Here is a 15,540-nt window from a genome sequence, read left to right on the forward strand (position 1 = left end):
AAATCCTTCCTGCTGAAACAGCTGAATCAGAACAAATTGCTTGTGTGCAAGTTCTTTCAGCCATATGGTGAAAGAAAAAAAGAGCCTTGTGCCTCCTCAGCTATATAGTAAATAGGAACTACCTCCATGTGGTTTTACACGTTTATAGCTAATGTGGAGACCTACATGTGAAATCAGGGAAATGAAGTGAATTGGTAAGTCTCCCTCTGGGATTTAAGCTTTATAATCTATTACAAAGCTGATATTCAACCTGTTAGAGATAAATATATATGCATAAGCCATTAATAACAACATGGACGTTTTTTGATCCAAAGAGCGTGAGGATCACTGCACAAGGTCGGTGAATAGGATGCGACAGGAATGTCAGTAAAGGACAGGCACAAAAGAGACATCTTGTTGTCTGTGACACATCATTGGTGTCAGTCACTAATGGCCTCCTTGACATGTTGAGTACATAACTCAGATTGTATCAACATTAATTCTTTTGTTTCCTATAGTTATTAATAGAAGTCAGTTTAAACTTTCTGTGATAGAAACGAAGGCTTGTGCAAAGGGGTGGTTGCTTTTCTTCAGGAAAATCACAGTTACATGTCTGACCTTATTTGGATGTGACATTTGATAAATCTGGGATAATTAGTCATGGAATAATCTATGAGATTATCCATTTGGGGCCTCTGATTTTTCAGTTTTTGTTTGTGCTTCAGATGATATTTCTGTTTGCTGGAAAAGACTGCAGCGATGCCAGGGATGAATGAGGAAACAAGCCTGGAGAGAAATAAAAAGTTTAAAAAAATGGCATAAAGTAGGGGAACCTCTATAAAAGGACAAAACTGACTGAATGCACTGAATGTATTGGCCAAATGCAGCAGTCTGCAGATAAAAAGCCATCAATCTGCTACAGCCCACCCAGAAACCTGAAATCCTACCCAAATTTTCAGGACCCTAATCCTCTAATAAAAACAATTCACACCTATATCCAGAACACCAAGCTCTCATCAATATTTACATCATAGTGTATTTTTGTGCATTTGATATGCAATGATTTTATTTTGAATTGCCATGCTCCTAACAGATGCTGTTTCAACAATTGATACTGCTTAGATTAGAAAATAAATCACTTTGTTAATTTAAAACGTTAGAAATACACCCATCTAAAAATAAAAACTTGAATGAAAAATTGCAAATAGAAACAAGCAAGCAGGAAAGTGCTAAAGTAAGTGCAATTGATTCCAGATTTTAAAACACCCTTCCCACACTCACACCTCCCCTTTCCACTACTGGGTGGTCATGAACTTACGGTGGTTTTCTTTTGAGTCACTCCAGACTTCTATTTTCACTCACTTAAAAATGGGAAGAAACAGAGTCATTGTCTTAAATTTCTACGTGCTCTGCACTAAGTTTCAAAATCTATCCCCGAGGATGCAGGCTCCTGAAATAGTGGTGGAGTCTTCCTAAGTGGTGGAGCAGTGGGAGTCTAGGAGAGGCTTGGAGCCAGGAGAACCTGGGCTTAAAAACTCTGTTATCCCTCAGGATGGAACTTGCTAGCTTTGTAGAGGGCAGTACGTGATATATAGACTGTGACAGGCTGGGCTAGGCTCCCAGTCATTAATGAATGATGCAGCCCACCAGCAGCTGAATGATAGAACAAAACAGTTGATGCCAAACACCAGGTATTAGTCATTAGTCTTGTATAAATTTCTGGGGTTTTACTTGGTACTAACACTAATCTGTGTTAGTTGTTAACTACCTACCACAAAGCAGTGTATCACTAATCTGTGATAAATGTTAGGTGCAATTTTGGAGCACATCTTCCAGGTCAGGGTAATCCAACTGAAGCCAGTTGGGGGGCTCCAAAATGGCTCTGTGATCAGCAGTGTAAATGGAAACAGCTGAAAGATATGCTTGGAAAGTACACTCTTGATCCAAGCAGAACTGATAGCAGAGCCACAGACAAAGACTCTTCCCATCTATGGTCAGTAGTAAAACTGAACTGTAAAGTAAAAGTGAAACAGCCACTGGGGATCTGCCATTCTGAACTTTGCTCCCATGACAAACTCCATCCACAGTCTGTCCACAATGAGGCCCTCTGTGACATGAAACTTCTTAATACTGTATCTAATATACCAGCCCCCCCCCCCCCCCAAAAAAAACCCCAACCAACCAAAAAAACCCCAAACCACATCTAGTGTTCTGTGTAAAATTAACATTAATGAATCTGTGTAAGAGTATTTGGATATTACATGGACTGGTGTCCATGTAATAATAATAATTAACACAGTTATTGAGTTTTTTTCCCTTCCCATCCATCCCTGGAGGTGTTTAAGGCCAGGCTGGATGAGGCTCTGGCCAGCCTGATCTAGTGTGAGGTGTCCCTGCCCATGGCAGGGGGGTTGGAACTAGATGATCCTTGTGGTCCCTTCCAACCCTGACTGATTCTATGATTCTGTGATTAAATAAGCACTTTAAAAGCTATTGCATTTCTTCTCACTTTTCTTACCTTTCCCCTCCTCGTGCTACAACTCTGGCATCCACATGGCCTATTTACTTTTCCTGTCCTCATTCATAACTGTGAAGGTCTGACCTCTCCAACCTAGAAGGGCAACAGCTCAGCTTTGTGTCCCACCCATCCAGGTGTGTTGATTGGGCAAGTCCCAGCTTGAAGTTCTCCTCACACATATGCAGTGAAAAGTTCAGAGTCTAAATACCCTGTCTTGCAGAGCATCAAAAGAATCACCTACTTGAGAGGCAGCAAGGAGCTAATCCACATCTCTTCTGAGGAAAAGACCAGAGTCAAAAGAATATATCCTGAGGGCCCAGCTTGGCTGCAGGCAAACCTGTTGGAACCTCCTGCATCATCCTGCTCTCTGGTCACAAAGCTTCTCACACCCAGGATGTCATCCTAGCTTTCCTAACACTAAAGTAAGTAAGTAAGTAAGTATTTTCAATGAGATTTAGCAAGCTTTCTCTGCAAATAATCTTCCTGACATTCTAGAGTAAGTAGGCCAATAAATCACAATGTAATGCAGGTTTTGTGGTTGGTCTGCAGGGATCTGTGAAGCTATGACAATGCAGTCACTGACTTAGAGTTAACCAAATCATAAGTTTGTTCATTAGCTTAATGGCAACCATTTAACATGCAGATTTGAAACTTGTTTTACTGTTGAACTATAAGAGTATTTGCAGTTGTATACCACTTTTATACTACATACAGCATAGTTTACTCTTCTGAAGCTATCAAGTTACTTATAGAATATTCTTACTCAGCATTAAGAAGATGATTAAAACTGGTTTCAGTATAGCTGCTGAAGCCAACCAGTATGATTTAGTTCTTTTAATTGCACATGCATAAGAGAAGATAGTGTGTGTAAGCTCCTGTATAAAGGAATAAACATTTCTTTTGTGCAAGTGCACCAGAAGGCAACATCTAGAGGACCATCTTCTCTACAAGTTTGTGGATTTTTGATAGACCCATCCCACGCATGGTGCCTGGGTAAAAACTTGCCCACATACGCAAACAAGTTCAGGCTTCAGCACCTGGAGCACTGCAGGCTGCTTTGCAGATCAGGATGATCCTCACAATCTATATCATCCTTCACCCAGGAAGTTTTCGCATGTTTTGGTGGGGGTAAACCACGTTTAGATTTCATGCTAAGACACAAGTGCAAGCAGGCAAACTCGTTACTCTGTGTATAGGACAAGCAAACTGGCATCTGCAAGGTCTAGGGGGATGTGTCTGTGGAAATACCGCCCTTGACTGACTTAGTTTCTTGTGCTTTGTTTTTCGTTGTCATCTGCTGTTGGGAAGCCGGAAGCTGTGCCTGGTGGACTCTCACACACACTCAGAGGAACTCTAATGCAATTATATTAAGTACATAGCAAGTGCATGTCACTTAGCAGATGTGCATTTAAATCCACAGCCTTTTCACAAGCCATATGAAAGTGCTTCACAGTCACACAGAGCATATTGACTTCTTTGCTTTAAATCGTCAACACCGTTCTCTTTCATGATTTCTGTAGTTTAATGAGGCTCTTGAAAATTACTTGTGTCTCCTTCTATCTGCAAACCAAATACAGCTCAATCAAAAAAACAAACAGAATTGCTATCTCTCCTTAGGGGAAAAAAAATGTCCTGTTCTACTTTGAAACCTGAAAAGAATGACAGTGGTCATCTTTTCCCATTGACTTAGGGCCAGGATTTTATGTGCAGTATTTCCTTTGCTCTACAATCCGAGGATGGAAATGGTGTTTCTGCGCGTCTTTGACATAGCACAAAATGCAGCATATCTCTGTGATCTTATCTGAAACTATAAAGTACTATTATGCTAAACAACAATAATGAATGATTAATTTTTTTTTTTTTTTTAAAAAAAGAATCAGCAAATGAAGCTCAACCAGTTCTTCTAGTTGTGCTACTAGATGCAATTAACATATCTTGAATGTATCTCTTTTTCCTTTCTGGAACAGTTGAAAAAATGAACAAAATAGCTTCAAAAGCAACAGAAGCCTCAATTCACAAGAAGATTTTTTTTTTTAAATCATTTTATGTTTAAACATATGCTTAAAATATGTCTTAAAACACTTGTCTAGAAAGCAATTTCTCTCATCTCTGTTAATCTTTTTTCCTGAAACTTAATTCACATCTCTCTCTCATATTATTCATAAACCACATGATTTTGTTTCTGCTATCAATGGAATAATTCCCCTATGGCTGAAACACAACAGTTCTGACTGCGACCCCAGTCCTGGCAGGCTGGACATGGACTGACAGAGGGAGGGGTTGCAGATACAAGGCTTTGAACATTTGAAAATGGAACAGGGTTTTTTATTCTCCCATTTGATCTTCTTAGCTCCAGGGGACTTAAGCAAGTTATTGGTTGGTGAGTTTGCTCTGAGGGTAGAATTAGAGGCTGACATTCTAGGCTTGAAATATCATACACATCTGCAAAAGCGTTAACAAAATTATGTATATTTACCATATTATGAAATTAATCATAATCCATCTGAAAATGTGATACCAGTACTTCTAAATGGTATTGTGAAATTCATCTTAATCTGTGCAAATATAAATGGTTCAAACACTTATGAACTAACAACTCTTAGTGTGAAATACTGTTTTTCTTAGTTTTGCTGTTGCAAAACATGAAACTCCTTAGGCTGAGAAGTTTCATGGCACAGATGTAGCTATGGCTGGCATTTTATTGAAAAGTTTTGGTTAAGTCCATTTTGACATTGTGACCAAGGAAGGACATGTCTTGTCCACATGAGCAGCATCACCACGTTTTACAAGCAGCTCTGTTGGGAAATTGCTTTGTTGAAGCATGGACTTGAAATCTGATAACCAAAAGAACTGTGTTGTTTGAAAAATTGCCATAATGTGACCAAATGAAGAATTTCTGAAATAGTGAAATTCATAGCGTTTGAGGTTTAAGGTCTGGCATTCAGTGTTTTGCAAAATTAGGAGCTGCCCACCACTCTCTTGTTTGTTCCACCTCCAATGTGACTAATGGTGTTTTATCCTCTTGCAGCTTTGGATATGTGGCTGGTATATGCCCACAAGATGCCAAGGAAGCACAATCCAGCCTGGAGCTACAGTGTTTCCCTGTACTTGCACTTCTTGACTATTGAAGGTTGCTGCAATACCAAGAACGGTGTCATACTTTCTGGCAAGAGAAAATATTTTTTCTTATCTATTCAGAATGTGTATTTTAAGTAAATACGTGCAAAAAGTGTTTTTATAGGATGGTAAACTTTGGGTTAAGCTTGAAGAAATGATTTACTAGTATACTCTAAAGACTGCTGGGCTGACATTTTAAATTATCCTTTAAACAGTCTTGTTCTCTCCACATAACTTCATTGTATGGAATGTTAACTTTAATAATTACTTCTCAATTTGCTCATAGCTGTTTTATAGCCATTTAATCTTTTCATAACCCTATTCATAGCTTAGCTGTTTTAGAGATATTTCCTGTTTGCTGTTTATTTTAATTAGGCAGAAGTCCAATCTCCTCTCCACCTTTAGTCTGCCAAAATGAAGACGACAATATTTTTAGCCTCCTTACATATATCAGATTTCTCTGTTCCTTTGGAGAGTAACTATTCTCTACACCTATACTAATCTGAATTTATCATTCCTGAAAATGGATGGCCAGTATCTGAGGTTTTTCACTAGTATCTTAGCAGGGACGTGTATAGCTTTATTAATGGTTTCCACAATCCCTGTTAAAAAACAACAACAACAACAACAAAATAAACAACAACAAAGTAAACTAATCTTAGAATCATTATGATTTATGAAATTATTAAAGTTATGACTTTCTGTGGCTGCAACACCTTGATAAATTATAATCTCACTGGGACAGGCTTGTATGTCCAGAGTGCTCCATTTGCCTTTGTCATGTATAACTACTGTGCACTTATCCCACAGTAGCAATGATTACTGGTAATCTGTACCATCTTGGACTTGCAATTTGTACTTCCTTATCCTATTTCTCCTGCCACGTTCATATGGTAATCCAGTTCTCCTTGTATGTTATCCAGATCCTTCTCTTCATTAGCAGCCTGTTTGTGTTAAGAGCAGATCTCCCTGATCTTCTCCAAATCACTAAAGATAATACTAAATAAAAACAATGTCAAGACCAATCCTTGTACAACTTCAAGCTTCCCTCCAGCCCAAACCTCTCTTCAGCAGCCCCCAGAGCTTATCTTCCTGACCTTGTGACTCACTAACCTCACAAACACTATGAAGTTCCCCATCTTCTCCAGTTCAATTAATAATTTCCTATGAAGCACTTTATCAAATACTTAACTGACCTCTAAATACTTCTTTCTGCTTTTCCAGATAACTTTTTAAAATCTTATCTAATGTAGTTTTAGAGTTACTCAGCCACAATACACCTTTTGTAAAGCCAAGAGTGTGTTTGACCCATCTACCATTTACTTCCATCAGTACATTATACTACCTGAACTGATGAGGATCAAAGACATTTCTTTTTACCACTAATCTAATTTTGTTTAGAAAACTCTGTTATTATTAATAGTACAAAAAGGTATAATTTATCCCTTGAGCATATCATAGGTTTAAACCTTTAAGTGCCAGAACAAAGGGGTTTTTTTTCACTCCCATGGATCATCTTGTCTTTCCCTGCCCTAGGCTATTTCCAGGAGAAATCTTGCTGACAATATGAGGTCTGAGGCACAAAGAGAAGAGCCCTGAAGTGGTATACTTGTGAGGTTTGTTATATTGTATAGACCAGTGAAAGCCATGTTTTCTCTTACATGCTACCTTGGGCAACAGATGATGCAGGGTCCAGGAGGAATGGTCTCTCTTGAACAGAATGGAAAGTGAAGTTCCTGTATCCTGCAACTGCCAGCACTCACTTGCCTCAGCTGAGGCTAATTCTTAAGTTCATGCCCATTTACTTCAGAGACAGCATCTGAGACTGGTGTCATTCTGTTCAAAGCTTGAAATTCAGGTGTCTCTTAATAGATTAAGGAAGAAAAGATCTTATCTTACCTCTCCTCTGCAATGGAATATGGACTTTGAGGACAGACTACATGATATTGGGAGTTAGACCATGCTCTGCACTATAAAAGGTAAAAACGAAATAAAGCACTCCCTAGGGCAAACATCAGATTAGGTAGTCTTATGAGGCATGGTCTCAGAATAGAATGTTGCCCAAATTCAAGCAGCGATAGAAGAGACATGAAGTGGATGATAAACACTTCAGTACCTGGTGGTTTGTTCTGCACTTGGAAGCAGGTGGGGGAAGTCAGCCTCCCTTTTCTCAGACCCATTTCAGCTGTGCACTCACCTGCGCTTCTGCAGAAAATTGTGCAAATCCTGCACTAAGGCTAAATCTTCATTGTGGATTACTTTTTACTAAATCTTCAGACCACTACAGTCAAAACCAATAATATAGTAAGGAAGTGCATAGAATTCTGATTCCCAGAGACCTGTGACAGCGCCTGAAGTTCAGCATTTGTTTGGCAAACAGCTGGAAGGTTGCTGCCCTCTTTATTTTGGCAGAAAATAGAAAAAGAGAAAACATGATCCAAGTGTGTTAAAGATGCTGGTGTGTCTCAGTCAGTAAGCAGATGTCATGAGAACTGGGAGACTCCAACATCTTGTCCTGGTCTCCAAAGAAAAGATGGATCTCCAGAGGGGGGCAGCCTGTCTGGGAGTCATAGAGGTCCTGTATTTTTGGAGTTGGTTTCCCTTTGCTGCATGGCTGATGGAAACCTCTGGTACCCTGAGCTTCTCCTTGGGGTGTCCTGCTCAAGTATATTGACTGGAGCAGTGAACAGCAGCATTTGCCTAAATGTCTTCCTGCTACAGCACTGAAATGAGACACTGCTCCCATGCTTTCATCATTGCTTGCTCAGCAGTAAAACAGTTATTAGTATCAATGGGCACTGGAGATAGAGCTAAAGATCAGAAATGCACATTTTAACCCTCCCTGCTGACAAGAGTAGGCTTCACTAAAGAGAAGATTCAGGCCTTTCTCCCAAGCCTCTTCGAGTTTTCTTTAAACATGTTAGGACTACACCAATTTCCCCCCTTTTTAATTAATAAAACAGGATGAAAGGCTGCAAAAGGTGCCTTGATCAGAGCCCCAAAAGCAGCACTATCCAGAACATTCAGCTGGGCACACACAGAACAAAAACCCAGACGCACAGCAAAAGCATTGCTGTCACTTATACATTGCTATTCAAAGTTTTTTCAAATGCTTCTGCTGTTCTACAGGCCCTGTGTAGAAATGACCTGTAGAATAAATTGATTAGAAAAAGCTGTGAAAATATTTAATAGTTGTCAATGACTATGCACATATGTTGCCCTATGCTAATTATAAGACACTACTGGTCATGCTTTTTAAAACCACAACCAGGATCAAAATCTGAGGTTCTATTCTCTTTATTTATCCTTTTTGTTAAACCCACTTATATGTGCAACCTCACTACTTTTAAGAATACTTGACTTATATTGACATGTGCTAAAAGCTATACTCTTTACTATTAGAATTCCTATTGTTGGGAAGCAGATTCAAAGATACATGTAAATGAAATACGTATAAACATCTAAGGCACAGAGAAATTACTACTGTATCACTCTTTATCTTGGTCTTGATGTAAGTGAAAGCAAAAAAATGACACAACCAAGACTAGCACTCCTTTACAAAAACTGGAAAAGACTCATTGGTAAGGACTAAATATATTTATTTTAAAGAGGCTTTTAATTTTGTACCAGAATATCATAGAATCATAGAACTGTTTTGGTTGGAAGAGACCTCCAAAATCATCAAGTTCAACCATCAAGGGAGACCTTTGGAGGTTGTGAGGTTAGTTTACTGAAATGTATATGCATATGTACCCACAGTGTGAATCTAAGATCATTTAATACTTATGTTTCAATGAGCACTATTTAAAACTAAGCTTATACAGATTTTAAGATTATAAATATTATATAATATTATCATGTATAATTAAGACTCTACAGTGTTTCATTATTTGGAAGAGCAGATAGTGAATCCTCCACATGTCTTGATGGAACTAAACAGGCAAACTGAGTGCCTATCAATGATAGAACTTTCTTTAAAACAGCAAACAGCAAAAACTAAAAACTACAATAATTTACACTCTACAAAAAATTCGTGTTCTACTTTAGATTAGAAACCCAGAGTGCAAACACATGGTTTTAAAGTTTCTAAATCCCTAGACAAAGAAGTGGCTCAAATAAAAACAAAATGCATTCTCTGCAAGACATTTTCATTTTCTTCCTAAGTGGCACAAACTAAATAACAAGAAAGCCACACACAAAAAAATTAAATATAAATCCAACAGCTATGACAGTCTACAAATCACTTCTGTAGCCTCGAAGCAGGATAAAAGGAAATAAATATACTTCGTGGCTGGTAACCTATTAACTGCCACCAACTGTTGCAGCTGCGAATAAAACAAATGCATGATAAGATTAGATATGTTGATTGCACCTGGCCATCTGTAAATTGCTGCTTACCATAAGAATCACATGCTTTCTACTAGTCACTATGATAAATGCAGAGTAACTGGGGGTTTGCCTTTGGTAAATAATAGACAAAATAACAAGGAAAAATCTGTATGCAGCGGATTTGTTTTTCTAGTCTGTGCAAAGTTTGCCCTGGTGTTCTCCTCCTTTGAAAGATAAAAGGAGTAAGTTGAATAAATGAGACTGCATCTCATCAGTGTGGACAGCACAAGTCATCTAAATGTATTTGTTTCAGACAGAAAGAGAAAAAGTACTCTAATGAAATTGCCTTCAGGACTGCAAAGACCTTGCAAGACTTTCTATGGTGTTGAATAAAACTACAATACAAATGTAAGTTAACATACCAACAGCTACAGCATTCACTGGTTTCCCCTTGAGGGTATCACCAACAGCTCCAGCATAACGGGTCCCCTAATTTTTAGGCTAGAAACAAACAAACAAAAACCACTACACAAAAAAGAGGAGGCTCACTGCATGCATAGCATTTGGATGCTGCTTTCCCTACTTAATGAGCAGGAATAAAAATGCTGGCAAGCAGAGGGCAGCTGTGAAGAGCAGCATAGGGCTGTTACACAGACCAAGGCAGGGAAAATTCTGGCTCCCCCCAACAACAGGCACCCCCCCCCCCCCACTCCCCCCACACTCCTCCCAGAGCTGCTCTCCCACTCCCCACATTGCTGCTGGGGTAGGCATCTCCCCAGGGAAGGCAGCAAACATATTTCAGTCCAGGGAGCACATTGAGGGCTGGGCAGCACCCGCTCCTCTGCAGCAAAGCAGTGCCATAAGCTGGCTACTGCTCCTGGATGCAGGGCAGTGGTGTAACATTCCCCAGCAGGAACTTTTCCTGATTTATTGTGGGAGGATGCAACTGAGCACTGCTGCTTGAGAAGCATCTGAAAGATCTCCAGCACTGGGTAGACTTTCCAGTTGTGCCACTGGACTCCACAGTGGCGAGTCAGTTTGCAGAACTGAAAAACAGAGTGGTAAAGAAAGAGGCCTCTGAACATGGTAGGTTGATTTTTTTTTTACTTCAGCAAGATACTATCCTCTTCTGCATTAACTAAACCTGAAAAACTGCTCTACCATCTTTCTGAAAATGTACCTGTGCTATTTGTATTTGTTTCAAATGACAGTGTCAGTTATGTCTCTCATGTGAGTAATGACTTATTGGATGCAGCCAGTTTATACACGCATGCAATAATACAGCCCTCATTAAACAACAGATTCCACTGCTGCTGTTAGTGTGTGCTTAATATAGTGCTGTTGCCCTGTGTTCTAAAAGAACAATTGCAGGCAAAAAATTGTAAACACAATCAAATGTCTGAGTTGAAGGCTCACCATAGCTGTGAGGTAGTTGGGTGTCAGATATCCCTTCGTGGTGTGGATTTGCCTAGAAATCTGTGAACAATCCAAGGAGCAGTCAGACACCACTTCTGCTCCCCTAGTTTTCAGTAATTTTGGCATTATGTGTTATGCCTTTCTGAGAAGCAGCTTCAAGACTGTTGAACACCAGGGTGTACAGCAGCATGCATTTTGAAGCTTCAGTTATTGAACACAGTTATAAAATACATCAGGATATATCTCTGTAAGAACAGCAGAGCTTCTCCCATTTATAGGAATAAAGATGGTATAATATTTCTAGAATAAGAAAACAGAAGACCAAAAATAGCTTACTTAAGAAAGTTTAAGAGTTGGATTATTTTTATCTTCTTCAGTAGTAGACAATTCATCTCTCACTTGTTCCACGTGATTCTAAAGATGAGATCAATAAACTTCCCATAGGTAAATTTTTGCAGAGTTGGACTGAATGCGGATGAATGCTGTTTAAATTGCCTTTGTGTGATTAAAAACAAATCACTGCATAAGTTATACTAGAGCAACACTGAGGCTAAGAGCACAGAAGCAGAAAATTCAAGACAAAGCTGGGGGTAGCTGAAGCTATGCAAAGGAGCTGAAAGTCTATTGGTGCCTGCCTTGCAAAGCCTTCCTCCCCAGAAGAAGCTGGGAGCAGAGCTGTGCGCAGAAGAGCAGTGGGACAAGGGCAGAACAGAGCATACCTGCACCACAGCTTCTTCCTGGCTGCTATATAAATACCTTGGAGAACTGGAGCCACTTTTGAATCATAGTTGATGGGATTAGGTGAAAACCTAAAAACACCTCCTGTTGCTTCTGGTGCCTAACATGATTCATTTACAGTTAGCTCATATATTTTTACAGTCTGCAGTGTACATCTTTCCTAAGAATGTGTCTCCAGTATCTGTTTCTGTAGGAACTTGAACTTCTGTCTTTTTGAGCTCTGTAGTCTAAATACTGCTTTTTCCCCAGTGGTTTCACTACTTGTTTCAGTGCTTTTTTTTTTTTTTTTCTTTCCTTTAACATATCCAGGGAGAAAAGATCATACACAGAAGAATTCAGTACAGTGCTTGTTCATATGCATGCGCTTATATTAACAACATGCTGTGGTGCTTCTAAGATGTTCCTTGACAGCCATACACCTCCAGAATGAGCATTACTTCCACACCACCTATAACATATGCAAGGCGCAACCTTGTATCCTGGGAACTTCCACCCCGTGTGAAAACATCTCAGTGTGAACCACCTCATTTCCCTTCCATACCAGGAGAGGCATGGGGAAGCACTTGGTGTCTCAGGAGGGAGAGCATGAGGATAACCATGATCATCATTGAGACAAAGTGTGTGCCTTAACCCCTACATTGGGCAGCTGCTGTTTATTCTAGTCCTGAGGTTAAAGCAGTAGGTGTGTGGGTGTATTGCAGCAGTCACCCACAGGCACCAGTACCTTCTGCACTGGAGTCTCCATAAAAACCAGTAAGGAGTAAATCTCAGGCTCTAGGTGGAGATAGGTGCAATGAAGAGCAGAGCAGGTCCAAATACCAACTTTCTGTATTACCTGGGAAACACTTGGCTTGGAAGGATTTTTTAAAGCATCTTATTTTGTATCTAATTGTGTAACATTCATAATTATGAGCAGATTATTAAGAGAATTTGCCCACAGTCAGGCATTATTTCTTTGAATGAAATGGGAATAAGAATAGGCGAACTGGATGTGCATAGTCTTTCCCAAATCCAGGGATGTTTTCTGATATATCAACAAGATTTACACCTCAAATTTCAAAGGCAGTCTTGAGAAAACAAATTAAGGGCCATTTAACAGATAATCTTTCTGTGGAAGGGCTTTGACAGCAGGAGTGCAATATTTTTCACAAATTTCAACTACTATCTTTACAATCACACGATTACTATATACTAGCATCCTCTTATACAATATTTGATAAATCAATGGTTTTATAAAGCAAATTTCAATAATTCAGAGGTTTTCAAAATTAATTTTTGATACTTAGGTAAAACACCAGAGATTTTATATTGGTGAAGCATGAACTGAGGCTTCAAATTTTTGAATTATACATGGAAAATGCCTGATTCTTGAACTATGAAACACTGTATTCTAGCCTCCTGAGGTTCCATACAGATAATTTGTTATTCCTGAAAGCAATTAATCAAACTTACAGAATCTATGCAATGCAAGTTCAGACATCCTGCCTCACTTGAGCACACCTGCACATGGAGATTACTCATATATACACTTGAGTGTGACAGCTAGATCACAATAGGTCAGTGTAGAACTCTAACACATTTTTTTCTGAAATTCTGTTCAAAATGCTGCAATTGTTAGAGAAAACAAACTTTTGAAAAATATTTTTAAAAATAAATGTTCATATTTAGTATTAAACCAGTAACCTTGTTCTGCACAAACAGACAAGGTGGGTGACAGAGACTGTAGAACAAACCCTGGCAAGTACATAATGGTATCATTTGATCACTCTATTCAGAAAAGAGTAAATAAATAAATAAATAAATCTTTACTAATTGTCACACCAGCACCATCATTAAGAACAATTATATGGAAGGAAACCAGGAAGAAAGCCAGACTTGTATTTGTCCTGAGCACAAAAGGGGAAAAAAAAGGTAAGACTACTTCTTTCTCTCATTCATTTTAGATTAAAATATATTTCTCCTCTTCCCACCAGAACCTGTTGCTTCTTTTTTTGACCTGTGCATCAGAAACACCAAATCAGGAGAATTAAGTAGAGCTGGTTTGGCAGAAATGAATCTGTTGCATCTGATGACTACAGGGCTGAATGAAGGGAGTGAGTTTTTGAGCACAAAGACAATTTTATGGTAAAAAAACTAAGCATTGTCAAAATTGGAAATATCAGAACGTGACAGGCCACTCTTAAGACCAATCTTAATGGTGTGACATTGCTGGTTTTAGTCACAGCTATTTCTACACCTCAGGAGATGCTAAAATTAAAGATACTTTAAATAATCATAGTTATTACCTCCACCATTCTGTTCTGAACAGTAACAGCATTATTTGATGACAGGCTCTTCTGGAGTCTCTACAGAAAGCCTCCAGAAAGCTTATACACTAACCCTGGATCTGCCTAGGTGACAGTTTTCAGGTGAGTCAAAAGCCAGGCACTGCTCCAGAGCTTGTCTACTTCTGCCAGAACCATCTTAGACTGCATGCATAGCTCCAGCTGTCATCAGGTTGCTGAAATAATTTTCTTTTCTTAGAGCTGGATCCTGTGGATGAACATCCATGAATAACAACAGAGTTTACCTAAAAAATTACAATCATCACAACTACATCTTATGTAAGACCTTTTTTTGTCTTAATTACCTTGAATATATCCCTGAAGAAATGGTTCCACAGGAAAGAAGTTAGAAATGCTAAAACTTCAATTTTAAAAGAACTCTTTTCCTATGTGCACAGGGACTACCCTATGCCTCCCTTCCACAAGTACTGAGTATAAGCCCTATTTTGTGTAACACATGAAGTCATTCTTACACTGAATTAAACAGCAATATCCCACTAAATGATCTTTCAAAACAACCCAAATTAATTCAATGCACAGTGGGTTTGTAGCTCCATCTTATCAATTATGCTGAAATCTGGGTGGCATCATGATGTTATGGAAGTGGGCAGAAATAATACTTCATTCTTGGTACTATGTGGGCTTCTGACGAACAGTCTTCTTCCAGCTGTTGGCTCATTTGTAGAGATGGCAAAAAAAAGGTAAGCTGAATGTTATGAGAGCAGTAGCAATAACATTGTAGAAGGCAGGGGAAGGTGAGAGCAAACAGGAAGGATGCACACAGATGGCTGGGAGGGAGCATAAAGGACTGAACAGAAGAGCACATTCAGGAAGTGCAGTGGTCTGAAGGAGCAAGGCACTCCTTTCCTCATCTTCTACAGAGAGAAAGGCTCAGCCCTGCCAGAGGGTTGTTTGCAGGCACACACCCACCACTGTTCCCCTCCACTGGCTTTCCTCTTGGGCTACCCTTCCTGGGGTGGCCTTCACAGCAGCTGCAGCTCATGAATATGCAATTTGCTGCTACATATGCAGCAGACCAGTAATTCCTCTTTAACCTTGTGGCTGTGTTTCTTTTCACTTTGCAGAAAAGGCTTGCCAAAACGTCTTTAAAAATTAAGT

This window comes from Indicator indicator, chromosome 6 (assembly GCF_027791375.1).
Source record: "Indicator indicator isolate 239-I01 chromosome 6, UM_Iind_1.1, whole genome shotgun sequence".
NCBI classification, from domain to species: Eukaryota; Metazoa; Chordata; class Aves; order Piciformes; family Indicatoridae; genus Indicator; species Indicator indicator.